The sequence below is a fragment of the Eptesicus fuscus genome, chromosome 13 (assembly GCF_027574615.1).
Source record: "Eptesicus fuscus isolate TK198812 chromosome 13, DD_ASM_mEF_20220401, whole genome shotgun sequence".
Classification (NCBI taxonomy): Eukaryota; Metazoa; Chordata; class Mammalia; order Chiroptera; family Vespertilionidae; genus Eptesicus; species Eptesicus fuscus.
The window spans coordinates 23,350,469-23,367,272 of NC_072485.1; the positions used below are offsets into that span (position 1 = coordinate 23,350,469).

Consider the following 16,804-nt stretch of genomic DNA (forward strand, 5'->3'; position numbering starts at 1 on the left):
CAGTCACAGGGGCTCAAGTGCAGGCCCAAGCACAGTGCCAGCCCCCAGCCGGCCGGAAACAGAGACTGAGCTAGACTACTGGAGCTTCCAATATCAACGCCCAGGCAAGGGCACAGCATCTCTGGACCCTGGTCCTCCTGGCTTAGTGAGGACAAGTGTGGGCCTGAGGCCCCAGGGGCTGGACTTCTTTCACAGTGAGACCACCTTGTTGTGGATGAGACATGGCCTAAGCCCTTCCTTTGTTTTTGCTCCAATAAATCTTGCCACAGTGCCACCCCTCCTCCTATACCTGTATCCTTGAAATGCTTTTCCTACGACAATGTGAAAGAGTCCTCTTTCCACTACCAACAGTTCCACTGCTCCACAACCACACCGGCTCTGAGAGAAACATGGACTAACTGACTGGAGACCCACAAATTCCAGGAAGACTGCCCTTCGATACTTTTTCTCAGGAAAGCAACTGTAAGGGTTAGAATAGAGCCAATGAACGTGGAAGCTTATTAAAACCACACATGAATGATCAGGCAGGTGAGTGGTGGCACCTCTAAGGCAGAGATGATCGGTTTTGACTTTATATTAGAAACATCTGGGCAGCTCTGAAAAAATCCCAACACCCAGATCCAACTCCATTAAGTCAGTCAGAATCTTGGGGGATGAGGACCAGACATCAGTATGTTTTAAAAGCTCCCCTGAGCATCTTGTAGGTACAAATAAGGTTAAGAATCACTGCTCTAAGGGCAACCCTTGGCCAGCTGCCCAACAGAATACAAACAGCCCATCCTGAACTTCCTCCTGAGCATTCGTCTCCTCTCTCCTGGGTTGGTGTCTGTTGTGCCTCCCCACCCACACTTCACTGCTGGCCACACTCCCACTCAGCTACTCGTGTTTGTTTATACAGACAGCTGGCAACTGAACTGATTTTACCCTGATATCCTAGCCTGATTCTCAAGTGGGACATGACTCTCACCCCCACTGTAGTCACGGCCTTCAGTCTCTAGCTTTGAGCACCAAACGGATTCACCCAGCATTCTATGCTATTGTATATAATTCCAAAATTACTTCCAGAAAGTCTCACTTCCTTAAAGAGATTTTAAACTCCTCAAAATCTGAGTCTTAATCTATTTCCAGAAGGCAATAGTATACTGTTCAGCATATAGTGGACAGAGCCGCCGTGTCTTTATCTGAAAAATGGGAATATTTGTAAAGTTATTACAAAAGAGAGATATCTATACAATTTGCAGACATGCAAATTGTATCCTATTTCAATGGACATGTTTGAGGCGATGCATGCAAAGTGCCAGAATGCTCTGGAACACCTGCTAGTGTCCGTAAGTGGTAGCTATTGTTGGATCAATAATAGGCAGTGTGTCTTCCAGATTTGTGCTTCTTCTAGATCTTAGCAAGTGACCCATGATCAGGAAATTCAGTCCTCTTCGAGCTGTAAGTGGAAGTGCTAAATGATTGGCTTCATTGATTGGCTACCAACTGCAATCTGTGCTCAGGAAATAAACATTTTGACCAGTGAGTTTTGCAAAGCCAATCATCATGAGAATTTTATGTCAATATGACCTACCAGAAAACAATAGTGCCTGAGTCATTCAGAGTACTAATGGGGTGACACAGCGACTCCATTAGCCATTTCAGCATGCCTGTGAACATCATGCCAGGCCCATGCTTAACCTACTCTATGTAAAACACGAGTAGCTGGAGTAGGCCCTCTCCCCTCTCTTCATTCTGCCTGGCTCTTCTGGGAAAATTGTGAGGACAACTTGTTCTGCCACTCAGCAGGAGGAAGGACACATGCTTTGTCTTCAAAGAAAACAGTATTGTAGCCAGAGAGAATGCAGAACTTCCCAAGTCCTACCTCAGTGTAGTCATTTTTATTAAGTAGAATGAATAGTTTTCAGATGGGAAAGAACAAGATTATATTAGCCAGACAGCACAGAGATCCAGGAGAAACAAAGATCACATAAGAGCTCAGAATTCATCCAAGTGACTTGGAGACCCCATCCCCCGCCGATAAAATATTTTCTATTGTACTGGGAGACATTGCAGTTGAAATTTTGGAACCTTTGTTGGTGCCTCAGAAAAATAGGGTAGAAGAGAAGTACAAGACAGAGGAGGCCAGTGTTATCCCACCTATTTTAGTTCAAGTGATACTAGCTGCTATAACATCTCAACCCCAAAGTCTCAGTGGCTTAACACAATAGAGTTGCCCATCTCTATGACACAGTCTGATGTGAGTAGCATGGCCAGCCACCTTCCACATCAATATTCAGGGACCCAGGTTATTTCCATTGTGTGGCTCACCCTCCTCATAGGTCAGAGTCTTCCCCATTCAGCTTGTAGAATGAATTCAGCTCTATAGGTGAGGGCAGAAACTCTAAAAATGTAACCTCTTTATCTGCTTCTGCCCCAAATCACCTCTGCCATATTTCATTGGCCAGAGCTCAGTCACATGGCTTCACCTAGCTGTGTGCCTAGGAGGAGAGGGAAATGGGCTCGGTATGACAAAACAGCAAACCAATACATAAAGTTAACTGAAATAAAGATTCCAGGCCACAATGTCAGCCTAAGCCTCACTCCTCCTGATCTACCATTCTGTTTTCTTTTGAAGACATTTTGAATCTTTTTGCTGATTCTTTTTCTATCTTTACTTTGTCCACTACAAAGCTCAACTGTAAAAGTTTACAATGTGTGCTTCTATGTATAACTAGAGGCCCAGTGCATGAAATTAGTGTATGGGGGGGAGGGGTCCCTCAGCCCGGCCTGCACCCTCTCGCAATCCAGGACCCCTCGGGGGATGTCCTACTGCTGGTTAGGTCTGATCGGGCCTAAACTGGCAGTAGAACATCCCTCTTGCAATCAGGGACCACTGGCTCCTAACTGCTCTCCTGCCTGCCTGCCTAATCACCCCTAACCACTCTGCCTGCCTGCCTCATCATCCCTAACTGCCTCTGCCTGCCTGCCTGATTGCCCCTAACCACTTGCCTGCCTACCTGATTGCCCCTAACCACTTCTGCCTTGGCCTCCTCCACTGTGGCTTTGTCCGGAAGGACGTCTGGAATGACGTCCAGAAGGTCATTCACCTGTCCAGTCTAATTAGCATATTATGCCTTTATTATTATAGATCTTTTTCTTCCAGCCTTATATTTCAGTTCTCCGTTATTTCCTCCTCTATAAAATTTCTTTCTCAATCTTGGGGAGATGGATTTGTGTATGAAGAAGATACCTTTGGGCTCCTATATTTGGGGTGAACCCAAACCAAGTTTCAAAGTCTGGTTGTTTGCTAAGGATCTTATGGGTTTGTTTTGGGCTCTGCTAGGGTCTAGTTATATGAATTGATAAGAAATGGTGTTTGCTTACCTGCGTGTTTGGGAGGAAAAAAGGGAAATTAAGGGGGGAGAGGGGGTGGAGCTGTGTGCCCTGTGCTTGAGGAGACATTCTGAAATGATGTCCATTGAGAAAGTGTCCCCAGCCCAGATATGAGCCTCTGTGTGAATGCATAGGACCCCAGGTTGCAGGGGTTGGCTCAAGATGAATTTTATAAAGCAAGGTAGTGAGGTGACAAAGTGCAACCAGAAGGAGTAAAAGGGCCTAAGTTCCTTCCACTGCCACAAACCACAGTGCGGCGCTGCCACGGAAATGCAGTGGGCCTAGCAGTGGCAAGTACTCTCAGGCTGTCCCCAGCCACAGAGGTGGGGAGACATGGCTCGGTGCAGAGCAAAAGCACAGGAGTGTGAGTGTGGTCTACCTCCGTGGTGGGAGAATCGCTCTTAGGTTTGTTGTTTGGTTTGGTTTTGGAAGGGTGCTGAGGTTCCCCATAAACAGGCAGAGAGAACTTGTTAGTGTAATTAAGAGATTAATACTGGTATGAATACAACCACCTTCAAACTCTCAAGCTGGTGAGAGGCTTGGGCTAATGCAGTTTCATTCATTTTTGTAAGTCACTTCAAAAATATTTTGAAAATGAGATCAGGCTTGTTATGAGTTTTTTGTCCCCCAAAAAAGATATGTTGAAGTTCTAACCCCTAGGTACCTGTGAATGTGACCTTATTTAGAAATAGTGTTTTTGCAGATGTAATAAAATTAAGTTGACATCATTATTAGAGTGAGCCCTAATCCAATATGACTGGTGTCCTTATAAGAAGAGAAGAGACACAGGGAAGCAGAGATTGGAATGATGTGCCTACTAGCCAAGGAACACCAAGAATTGCCAGCAACCACCATAAGCTAGGAAGGGAAAACAAAGGAGCCTTCCCCAGAGCATTCAGAGAAAGCATGGTTCTGGCTACACCTTGATTTTGGACTATTGGCTTCTGAAACTGTGAGGAAATACATTTCTATTTTAAGATAGCCAGTTTTCGATTATTTGTTATAGCAGCCCTACAAAACCAACGTGGGGCTGTTAATAACCATTAAAATGTGAAAGTAGAAACACAGCAGGCTACCTGGAGAAGATTGAGCTGCCCAGGAAAAACAACTGGGAAGATAGGGCCCTGTCTGTGGTGCTGAACCAGCTCCCAGCCAGGTTGACCCCATCTCCTCTCTTACTTGACCCTGATCACTGCTACTTTGATCTTTTGCTTTTTCACTGGTCTTGGAACCATAATCTTGACCTCATCTCATTAGGCCATTGCAACCAATCATGGCAAATTTATGAGTGCCCAGACCAGAACTTTCACCACACCTGAGGGTGTCTCTGCCTTCAGCCATGTAGAAATCTACCCCACCCCAACTCTGCTGCTGTATCCATGGTGTGGTAACTTAAGGCTCATGGTACAAAGAGCCAAGGGGATTGCTGAATTGGAGGAGGGAAGTGCAGCTGGGCATGGCTACATGTGCTTCTTTGTATGCCAGTCTGAGCTCTAATAGAGAGAATGCCAGTCCAGTATAGAGTCTGCCAGTACTGGTCAGGATAGGATAGGTCTTGCTCTGATAACAAGCAATCCCCAGATCTCATCTGACCACAGGAAAAGTTCTTGCTAAAGCAACATCTGCTGCAGGACCAGGTGGCTCACCAGAGCAAATGTCCTCAATATGTTGGCTCATCATTTCAGGCTGCTTGATCTTATGGCATCTCCATATAAAAACTTGCTTCCATGTGTTGAAAGTTGTAACAAAGAAAGAGGGAGGTCTGGTGAGTTGACCAGCAAGAATTAAGTGCTTTGGTCCAAAAGTGATGCAAATGCCTGTTGTTCTCATTTTATTGGCTATATCTGTCCAATATGAACAACCATGTCTAACTTCAAGGAGGAAGGGAAGGGCAATTCTCCGTTTACCTGAAAATAGAGGAGAACCAGGTGTTAGTAATGATTTGTATTGTCTACCACACTGTTGATGCAATGAATTAAAATCAGACATACCTTGTTTACCAGTTCCAGCTCTGCCACTCACAATAATGAGTCCCTCCATTGCCCTGAGTCTTACTTCTTCTCTTTGTGTAAAGTGGAAATGACACCTGTCCTTCCTGTTGAGATGCAGAAGAACTCATGTAATTGCAAGTGTTCTGAAAGCTGTAAACACTGGCTTTTGTTAAAATTAATAGAAGTCTTTGTCAAGATTTAATAGAAAAGGGAGCTGAAGTTTCTAAATAGAGAAATAACGAAGTACAAAAATAGCCTTAGGAAACTACTGCTAGCAGCTGTGATTAGAAAAGGGATTGATTTTTCATTGAGTCCTTAGTCCTTACTGCCTCACACAACTATTTTTTACATTCCTTTTACTCATGAATTTGTTTTGTGTGTATGGTGTGGTGTTTTTTTTTGTTTGTTTTTTGTTTTTTTACTTTTTTATTGCATTTATTGGGGTGACATTGGTTAATCAAATTATATAGATTTCAGATATACAGTTCTATAATATATCATCTGTATATTGTATTGTGTGTTGACCACCCCAAGTCAAGTCTCCTTCCACCACCATGTATCCCCATTTTCTTTTACCTTTCCCAACCTCCCTTTCATTCTGGTAATCACCTTACTATTCTGTGGATTTTTTTTTTTTTGCTTAATCTTTTTATCTTTTTCACCCAGCCTACTCAAGAATTGTTGATTGACTCTTCATGAACATATTTAGAGATTATGGGGAAATAAATAGCATTCCTCTTCTTTACATGATTTTGGGAACCAACTAAAAATAGACAGGAGTGAGGCTCAAGGAGAATAAAATACCAGTTTTGTTCATAATAAAGTTGACATTGGAGAACATGAGTGTATGTGCAGCAGTGGATTTCTTAATCCTGAACCCTAGAACTTAGACAGACATACCTCCTAAAATTATTCCAATGTAATTTAAATGTGATGGGACAAAATGTATCTAGGGAGCCATGGAAGTGGGAAAGGGCAAACCACTTCCCAGACTTTTGGTGCTGTGATAGAATAAAATAACCAGTCTTTCTGATTCCATCTTGCTTGTGCTTGCCCAGTTCCCATAACATGTGTGTTAGCACTTCTGCCTAGTCCTGCACATAGATATGCTATTCATTAAAGGGATCTAACCTGTAGCCTAGGAGTTACTGAAACAGCCTCCCAGCTCAAAATAGTACTGGAAGATAGGGCCCTGTCTATGGTTCTGAAGGAGACAAGGAAGGTATCTATGCAATAATGATTGTTTAGCAAAAGGTTTATAGGAACATTGTGACTGGGACCATGGCAATCAGAGTTTGTTGACCAAAAGCAAAGAAGTTTCACCATCCCCCTGGAACCCTTGCTGACATCCAGATGTCTTCAGTTATCAATCACCTCCTGACTCCAAACCCCTTCCATTACTGCCCTCCCCCCCCCTTCCCTGGACATAAAAGAAGCCAGAATTCTGCATTTTCTCAAGATGGTTCTTTAGGATGCTAGTCCTCCATTTTCTCGGCTTGCCGGCTTTCTGAATAGTCGCTTTCCTTGACCCAACTCCTTGTCAGTTGACTTATTGGCTGTCATTGTGGTGAGCAGAAGGAGCTTTCACTTAATTACAATGCCAGCCATAAAATGAATGTAGAATAGAATGCAGGCTCACCGTCCGTGGGTGTGCACTGCACAACTCTAGGGGGTGTTATAGTCTATGTGAAGCCCTCCCACTCACCTGGAGTTGTGGCTGCACACAGTGACACTTGTAGAAAGAATGGATAATTTTTGGGGTCTAAACTGCTTTGAGGGTCTGATGAAAAACAGGAATATCACTATCCCTAGAAAGGTGCACATCCTGTTGTGAATTCTACATATAATTTCCAGAGCAATACAAAAGGCTGAAACCCATCTCTGGAGAGGTAGTTAAGAATTCCTTGAGAAGATGATCTACAAAATACTATATAGCTCTAACATTCTGCAATTCTGGGGCAACCTTCTGACGAGATTGCAGGCTTTGCTTGACAATAACCTGGGGGAAATGCATGAATGCCAAAGTTAAGAGACAACCTACAAAACCCAAGGCATGCATTAGTACAGAGCCCAAATGGCTCGATACTGAAAAGCTCATGAAAAATCTACAGTCGCCATTAAGTCGGCTTTTGAAAGGATGGATTTGTTTCTCTCTCTTTTGACATTTAAAAATTGCACTTATTTTTATATTTAAAAGGAAAAAGATAGAGACAGACAGAGAAACAACCCCCGTGGTTTCTGTGCTGCTGGCATTTATTTGGAACAGGCTTTGTTGCAGGGGTCATGGGGCTGCATCACTCCCTGGCTTGCCATGGCCGTTGACTTTCCAGTGGTTGCTGTCAGTCACCTCCAAGCCCTGCTCCTCACGTGGTTTTGCCTTTGAAATCATATGGAGGAGAAAGACAAACAGGGTTATGTGAGGGGTTGACCTTGACGGAGCTTTGAGATCTCCTCCCAGGATGTGGTGGACATCCCCGGGAAGATACAGGCAGATGTATATATAAATCTTTCTGCTGCTTTATGTCTATGAACAGAAGTGCCTCTTTTCTTCCCTTTCTTTCCTCTGTCAGTTAATCTATCATGAAATGATAATGCAATGTTTCAAAGGAGATTTTTTTTAAAGACTTCACTCTTAATGTGAAGCACATGCCCTTCTTTTTGTGGGAAGAAACTGATTTTAATTTCTCTACAGATGTGGGACCACTGAGAGGGCAGACACAGAGGGCACATAATCCTTGATATCCTCTAGGACATGGAAAATATGAATGGTGAGAATGTGGACAACAGGACTGATATTTTCTCCTTCAAATGACTTTCCTCTTCTAAGAACCCTGTCCAGAAAATTGAGAAGGCAGGACAAGCAATAACCTGCTGGGAGTACTCTCAGGGAAATTAAGGTCCTCCGTCCTTATCAGCTTAGACTGGGCTAAATGGAAATTTTATATCCTATAGAGTGGTTTGAACCAGCCATTCTCAAGCCTCAGAATCATCTGGATGTTTGTTAAAATGGTTGGTGAAGATAGTTGGCTTCACCCCCAGAGTTTCTGATTCATTGGGTATGAGGTGGGGACCAAGGATTTGCATTTCTAACAAGCTCTCATGTGATGCTGCTGCTACTGGTTCGAGGATGCACTTTGAGAACCACTGGTTCAACTGCTCACATTTCCCCATTTCCTATTTTCAATCCAGACCAAGAGGGGCTTGAAGAGGATATATAGAGAATCAGGAACGCTGGTGCCCATTGGGCAGTGACGGAGAAATGCTGGGGTAGAGGAGGTGGTTTGAAGGATAAAACGAGGATCCAGGGCTCTGGACTCTGGGAACAGGATATTGATTATCGTTGAATAATCAAATTCAGGTTCAGGTCTCTGTTTTCTATGTGTGTGTTTTTGCCTATGTAATACTCATTTATCACATCACATAAAAGAAAATAAAGCTGTAAGTAAAAATACATAGCACATCCACAGGTCGTGGCTATTGGGTAAATTACATTACAATGCTGGACATAAGGCAATTCCTAGGCAGAAAGGAAAGGAGGAGGAAGGTGCTACAATATGGGGGTGGGAGACAAGGTTTTGACATTTCAAGAAGGAAGGCATTTAGTGGTATACATATTTGTTGATGAGTGAATGGATGCAAAGCTATGTAACTTAACAGTGTCAAATTCAAAACTGCCAAAAGGAATTAGAATGGGGCAAACCCAGTGCCTTAAAAGGCGCTGAGCTCACTGGCTTTGAGATCATGAGAATTAATAATCCCATTGGACCTCTGCTTCTTCACACTGCAAAAGGAAGACTCAGAGCAGAGCATTTTGAATTGACAGGAAGATGGTGGCTCTAGAAAATTCCTAGAGTAGAAGAAGTAGCTCATGTCATCTCGTTTTGGATGACTGCCTTTGACAGCCATTAGAGAGCTTGTGTCCTCCATGCCTTCTAAATGCCCCATCCTGGTCCTTATCATTCCCTTAACTGCCAAGTTATGAGCACACCTGGCCCCAGGGTCACACTGAGTTCCCCCTCCACCATCAGTCTCTACCTGCCCTGCTCCTGACATGATGGAGACTGACACCTAGCCTGGAGCAGCTCAGTGATTCTGAGAACCAAAGAGATTTAAAATGTCTTTGCTTGTGAAACAATTTCCAATTCTTTCCCCCTGCAGATAATTCCTGACATTTGGCAAGATTGTTTCTGGGTGTTGTTTTCATTTTGTGCTGCATATGTCTCAAAAGCTGAGATAGCGTATGGCACCGTCTCCCCTGGATTTGGTTCAGAACTGATGAACTTTATCTTCAGCACATTCTTCTGATGGGTCACAAAGAGTGATTTCTATGGGTAGTTGGGTTTCAGAGCCCTATAAACTCTGGGTGAAGCACAACAGAGCTTTTGCATTAGATTTTAGTATTTCACTTTAAAAAAAAATCCTCACCTGAGGATATGTTTTTATTGATTTTGAGAGAGAGAGGAAGGAAAAGAGAGAAACATTGATGTGAGAGAGAAACATTGCTTGGTTACCTCCAATACATGCCCTGACGGGGGATCAAACCCACAACCCAGATATGTGCCTTGATGGGGAATCGAACCCCAAAACTTTTGGTGTATGGGATGATGCTCCAACCAACTGAGCCACCCAGCCAGGGCAGTATTTCACTGTTTTAATAGGCTTGGTTAACTGTGCACAAGAGTTGCCTGGCTGTAATCCATGTCTCTTTTTCAAGCCAAGCAGTTCATCTCATGAAATCTGCTGGCATCTGCAATGAGCCTCAAGGCAAACACTTCTGTCTCCTTGGTAGCTTCATTTCTATACAAGGGGGGAAAAAGTACATGAAGCTATCCACAGGCAAAAAATACTCTGTTTTGGTATTGATTTAGGCATACTCAAATCTAAAGTTAGCGTTTTAAGAATGTCATGTTCTGCATATAGTATTAAGTAATGAAAATAATGACTAATTTATATGGAGCATCCTCTGGCCTAAGCACTTTGCATATATCATCTGATTTAACCATGACATTGGGAACAATAACATCTGCCACATGATGTGGATTTCCATAGACCTCAATGCCATCTGTAGATTATTCAGTGGATCTTCTCAACAACTCTCTGTTATTGTCCCTATGTTATTAGTGAGAAAACTGAGGGTCTAAGAGGTTAAAATAATAGCACAATAGTACACAATTATTATGTGGCTGAACCACAATTTGAACCCCAATCTGTCCAGGCCAAAGCCCATATTCTAGGCCTCCCTGGCTGCCTCAGAGAGCAAAACGTCATGGCATGCCCACCTTAACCAAGCCCTAAACTCCACAGCCTTAGCACACTTGGACACAGTTGGCTCAGCCAGTCGTATTCTGGCCCGAGGACAGTCATGACTCCTAGTAGCTGATGCACAAATAGGGAGAACAATGTCAGACAACTGAGAGTGTTTCATTAGAGGTGCTATGAAGGCTTTTATAGGTGTGGTTCCTGGCGTATTCAATTTGGCCCTTTTATTTTATTTTTAAAATTTTTCTTGCCCTAGCCAGTTTGGCCCAGTGGATAGAGCGTCGGCCTGTGGACTGAAAGGTTCCAGGTTCGATTCTGGCCAAGGGCACATGCCTAGGTTGCGGGCTCGATCCCCAGTAGGGGGCGTGCAAGAGGCAGCCAATCAATGATTCTCTCTCATCATTGATGTTTCTATCTCTCTCTCCCTCTTCCTTCCTCTCTGAAATCAATAAAGAAAAAAAACTTTTTTCTTTATTGATTAAGGTATTACATATGTGTCCTTACCCTCCCTCTTACCCCCCCCACCCCGCTCATGCCCTCGAACCCTGGTGTCTGTGTACATTGGTTAGGCTTATATGCATGCATACAAGTCCTTTGGTTGATCTCTCCCCCTTACCCCGTCCTCCTCTGCCTTCCCTCTGAGGTTTGACGGTCTGATCGATGCTTCTCTGTCTCTGGATCTGTTTTTGTTCATCGGTTTATGTTGTTCATTATATTCCACAAATGAGTGAGATCATGTGATATTTATCTTTCTCTGACTGACTTATTTCACTTAGCATAATGCTCTCCAGGTCCATCCATGCTGTTGCAAATGGTAGAAGTTCCTTCCTTTTTGCAGCAGCATAGTATTCCATTGTGTAGATGTACCACAGTTTTTTAATCCACTCATCTGCTGATGGGCATTTAGGCTGTTTCCAAATCTTAGCTATTGTAAATTGTGCTGCTATGAACATAGGGGTGCATATAGCCTTTCTGATTGGTGTTTCTAGTTTCTTGGGATATATTCCTAGAAGTGGGATCACTGGGTCAAATGGTCAATAAATTTTTAGTTTATTGGCCCTTACTTTTCAATTGCCACAGAAACATTCTGTGTGATATCAGCCCTTCGTAGGTCAGGTCAGCCCCTCACATTTTTTAAGCCACCTGACAGGACACTAGGTGAGGGGCTGCTTCCCTCGCCCAGCAAGTCCTCAGTTTCTTTGTCTAAAAAACAAGGGGAGACCTAGCTTATTTGGCTCAGTGGATAGAACCTCGGCCTGTGGACTGAAGGGTCCCGGGTTTAATTCTGGTCAAGGGCACATGCCCGGGTTGCAGGCTTGATCCCCAGTAGGGGGAGTGCAGGAGGCAGCTAATCAATGATTCTCTCTCATTATTGATGTTTCTATCTCTCTCTCCCTCTCCCTTCTTCTCTGAAATCAATAAAAAAATATTTTTTAAAATAAAAAACCAGGGGATTAGACCTTTTTGAAGTTTTCTTTCATTAGGAAAAAAAATATGAACACCCCTTGTGTTAACAGAAATAATTGTTATAGGATGCATTTTTCACATCCAATTGTCTGTTTCCCCCCCATTAGACTGAGATGTACATGTGGTACATTTCCAAATTCCCAGCCAATAGCAAGTGTCTGACACATAGTAGACACTCATAGAATATTTGAGGGATAAATGAATATATATTTTAATGAGAGAAAAAGTGGATGGATGAGTGGATGTCTGAAGCAATCAGGAGGGCTGCTGAAGATGATGTGATGGTGGGTGATATCTTGTGCCAAATGACTGATGTTATACATTTCCATATACATATGGGTAATACAGTACTAGTCAAGGACAGAGTAGCACATAGTATTTACCCTTAAAAAGTTCATGGTAAGGAGGACAGACAAACATATAAACAAAATTATCACAATGTTGCAAGTCTAAAAGAACCTATATCAATCAGTACAGGCTAGTTAATGCTGCAGTAATAAATAACCCTGAATTTACATGGTCTTTTTAGAGCTCATGCTATATGTCCATGACCTCCACCTGTGCTGTTCTCAATCCAGGGCCCGGGCTGACAGCCACTGTCTGGAACATTGCTAGTTGCTGTGGCAGAGGGAAAGGGAACACTCCCTACTCACATGCTCTTCATTTGACTTGTCAAACTCACAAGGCCACCGTTAACTCCAATGGGGCAGAGGGAGAACGGGAAACATCTGGTGAACAGTATTCATGATTACTGCTCAAAGGTCTGAACAGATTGTACTGGGAGCATGAATAAGGGCATTACCAACTCTGAGCCGGTGACTGGGGGGCTCTTCAAAGGGCAGCTGCCCCTTGAACTGGGTCCTGAAGTGCAAGTACTAGTTACACTGCTGCACAGGGTCTGGGAAGCCAAGACTTAGGGTTTGGTCTGCAGGTAGGACAATCACGTTTGCACTGCCTGAAGGTGCCCAGGTGTTCCACCAGTGCACGGTGCGAAGTGCATAACTCTGCAGTAAAGTAATGGTTTCTGCTTTGCTGATGCTTAAAATCACTGATGGTTATTGGAGCACTGGCTCTGTGCCCAGAGAGGTTGATTGGGAGCAGAAGGGTCACCCGAGTAGCTCATTCACAGAGGACTACACATTTAGACTATTAGTGTTATTTTCAAAAAGATTATAAATATGACCACACAGATTTCCTGAGAAGAGGATATTCATCATACATTGTTTCTGAACATAGAGTCTACAAGCTCCTTGAGTTAATATTTTCTAGAATTCCTGTAATCGTCTTTCATTGTATTTTTGATATGGAAGTTATCATTCACTAAATGTTCACATTTAAGCTTTCCCCAATTTATGAAATACTGTTTAGCTGTTCATTTTCTATCCAGAGCCTTAAACAATGGAATGGGCTGAGCCCCTCTTGACCGCACACCCCTCTCACTGTTTACTTTACCAGGTTTACCACCATCCCCGCCTTTCTCTTGGGGCTTCTGCTTACAGTCGCTCCTCTGACTCAGATGGGGTGGTTCACAGAGAAGAAGCAAGCCCAGAGTCAGTGTGGGGTGTGTTTTTTGTTTGTTTGTTTGTTTTTTTAGCATAAAGTCAGGAAGGAGTCCCACAGTTCTATTAGAATCTGATGGTTCCCATAGAGACAGAATGAATGGGTCAACCAACAAGAAGTTCTTGAGAGTCCCTGTAAACTCAGCCCCTTGTTGCAGAGCCCAGTTGAGGAGTTTGGAAGAGGGAAGTGGGTAGGGAACTGGGATTTGAAGACAGGGAGACCTGGGCCGGGCAGGCTGTGGTGTGGGTGTGGCTAGTTCCCAGATCTGTGCACAGACAGTGGCTGTGATTCAGAGAGGCAGACAGACGACATCATTTGGAGCTACTGCTCATTGCTCTGGGCCCCTTTGCCACTAACTGGTCCATTGTGGTCAGGTTTCGTGTGGTGTTTTTTTAAAAAGATTTTGTTGTTGTTGTTAATCCTCACCCCAGGATATTTTTTCCATTGATTTTTAGACAAAGTGGAAAGGAGAGGGAGATACAGAAACATCTATCAGCTGCCTCCTGCACACCCCCTACTGGGGATTGAGCCTACAGCCCTTTGGTGCATGGGACGATGTCTAACCAACTAAGGCACACTGGGCCAGGGCGTGTCCAGGTATTTTAACAGGCACCCTGGCAGTTCCTGGATGTTGATAGAAAAGGTAATGGGGCAGCCATATAGTGGGTTTTGGTTTTGTTGTGAAATTATATTTACATGCCAGGCATACTGACTCTGACTTAAATTGCATGTAAATTTGGGAGGTGGGTCTGACGAAGGTTATGGGGGATTAAGGAACCCCCTAACACACACTGACAAGTATTTACTAAAGATCTTTTAACCTTACATCATTGTGCCTTCGCTGGGGATTTTACGGGCAGAACAAAGATTGAAGAGAATTGAGCGAACTCTAAGGAATGATGAATTTAATATATTTATACCTTAAACATGAATTTATAAAACCGAAATATACCTTACTCCAGTGCAGCTCGGATGCCATCTCCAGTTCTTTCTCCCTGGGCCATGGGTAACATTCTCAGCAGGAAAGGCTGGGGCCTGGGCTCGTTCCACCCACTGACCCACAGCAGTTCTGGTGGCTCGGTGACTTCCTCCGGTCACAGAAGCCACGCCAGCCGCAGGCAGCTCTCTCCCCATTAGCTGCAGGGAGCAGAGCCTTTGCCAACAGTGCTCCCAGAGTGCCCGCTGCTTCCGTGGTGATGGCTTGCAGATGCCTGTTTAAAAGTGGAACTGCGGTGTCAGGGGAGCTAGTTCCCAAGGCTCATGGCACAGATGAATCGCGTGCAGAGCCTGTGAAAGTGCGGCTTCCAGGGCTGCGCTGCTGCATTTCCATCAGTGGATTGGAGGCGGCAGGAATCTGCATCTCCAGACACACCGGGGGATCCTGGTGGGGCCACCCCGGGAGACACTAGTGTGGGTGCCAGTTAGGACCATGAATTCTAGTCAGGCAAGTCTCAAGTCTGTGCTCCCGCCTCTGAAGCCTCATCCTCTTGATTTTAAGTGGGGAGAAGGGCACCTTCCCTTGGGAGGCCAGGTGGCCCCCCAAGACCATGAAGCTAGTCAGCGGCAGGGCCGGACTAGCGCTCAGGTTTGCTGGTCCTGATGCTGCACTTCGCCTGGTGGCAGAGCAGCTCCGGAGGCTGTGGGATGGCCCCTCCCCAGGTCTCCATCCCCTGCAGGTCAAGTGGGAGTGCTGGGCACAGAGGCGGTCTGAGGAAACATCTGGATGAACAGACTATTATAGTGGTACTAGAGGCCCGGTGCACGAAATTCGTGCACTGGGGGTGGGAGTGGGGGGGGGTGCCCCTCAGCCCAATCTGCACCCTCTTCAATCTGGGACCCCTCAGGGGATGTCCAACTTCCAGCAGTCGGACATCCCTCTCACAATCCGGAACCGCTGGCTCCTAACCACTCACCTGCCTGCCTGCCTGATTGTCCCTAACCCCACTGCCTGCCTGCCTGCTCGCCCCTACCTTGATCTCCTGCCAGCCTGATTGCCCCTACCTTGTCCTCCCCTATCAGCCTGATCACCCCAAACTGCCTGTGCCTTGGCCCCCAGTCTGGCCTCCCTCTGGAGGCACCACCCCCATAACCCCAATGCTGCTGCCACTGCAGCTGGTTATGGCTGCCTGAGCCTTGGCCTTTGTAGCCACTGCGGCTTTGTCTGGAAAGATGTCCGGAAGACAACCACTCATATATTTTTTAAAGAAAACACATGAGCTTCACTTTGGGCTTTGTCATCTTACAATATCCTTTGTGCAGTGTTTTAACTTCCCTCAACTTTCCTTTACCCACCTTTAAAGTGCAATCTATTTTGGGGAAGATGATCAGGAAAGTGATTCCAATGGGTAGAAGTTTTTTTGGGAGGGGATGGGTCATGAAGATATTTAAAAATTGAGCATGGTGATGGTTGTACCACTCTGAATTTACTTTAAAAAACCAGTTCATTGTACACTTTAGGTGACATGTACAGTATATGGATATTTCTCAACAAAGCTGTTCTTTTATTTCTTTTTAAATAAAGACCAGTCTTATAATCAATTGCAGATGTTTACAGAGGCCCCTCAAGATTTGCTCACCATGTCCCAAATCACGGCTGTGATTCCCAGTTGCCTCCAGTCCTGGTGGATCTGGATGGTGTGGTTTGCAAAGGAGAAGGTGGCAAGAGGCTTATGGAATTTCGGCAACCCCATTCCCCCGGTCTCCTCATAGGGCACCAGGGCCATTCCCACTGTGCCAGCTCTGCTCCCTTTAACCTGTTGGGCAAAAGAATCCTGCGTGCTCTGGCCAGAAAGTGCATTCTTTCTTAGGTGGCCTGGATGCTTTTTTTAAGGTCGTTTTATGGATTCAAAAGAATAAACAGAGATGTGGAAAGCTTTTGTCAAAATCCTTTTACATGGTTCTTCCAGTGTCATGGGAAATGAGATGTGGCTCTGAATTCATCCCAAAGTGTGTCTTTGGGCAAAAGCACCCAGAACGGCACAACTCCTGCAGAATGCCCCACACACTTTGCTGTCAGGACTCAGGGGGGCTTGAGGGTGAGCGAGGCGGCGGTGCCAGCACAGGACCTGGGAGAAGGTAGCGCTTTCTACACTGCCCAGGCCACGTGGACTACAGCAGTACCCGCCCAGGTGGGCAGGGTGTTTCTGCTGTTT

General features: G+C 44.8%; 1 long non-coding RNA gene across 1 annotated transcript; it reads right to left on the reverse strand.

Annotated features, from left to right (window-relative positions):
* Window positions 1-7,598: 7,598 nt before the first annotated feature.
* Window positions 7,599-13,667, reverse strand: LOC114234321 (uncharacterized). Its single transcript, XR_003620499.2, has 2 exons — window positions 13,545-13,667; window positions 7,599-7,743 (listed from the first exon to the last, which is right to left on the reverse strand). It is a non-coding gene; the product is annotated as an uncharacterized LOC114234321 (long non-coding RNA).
* Window positions 13,668-16,804: the final 3,137 nt, after the last annotated feature.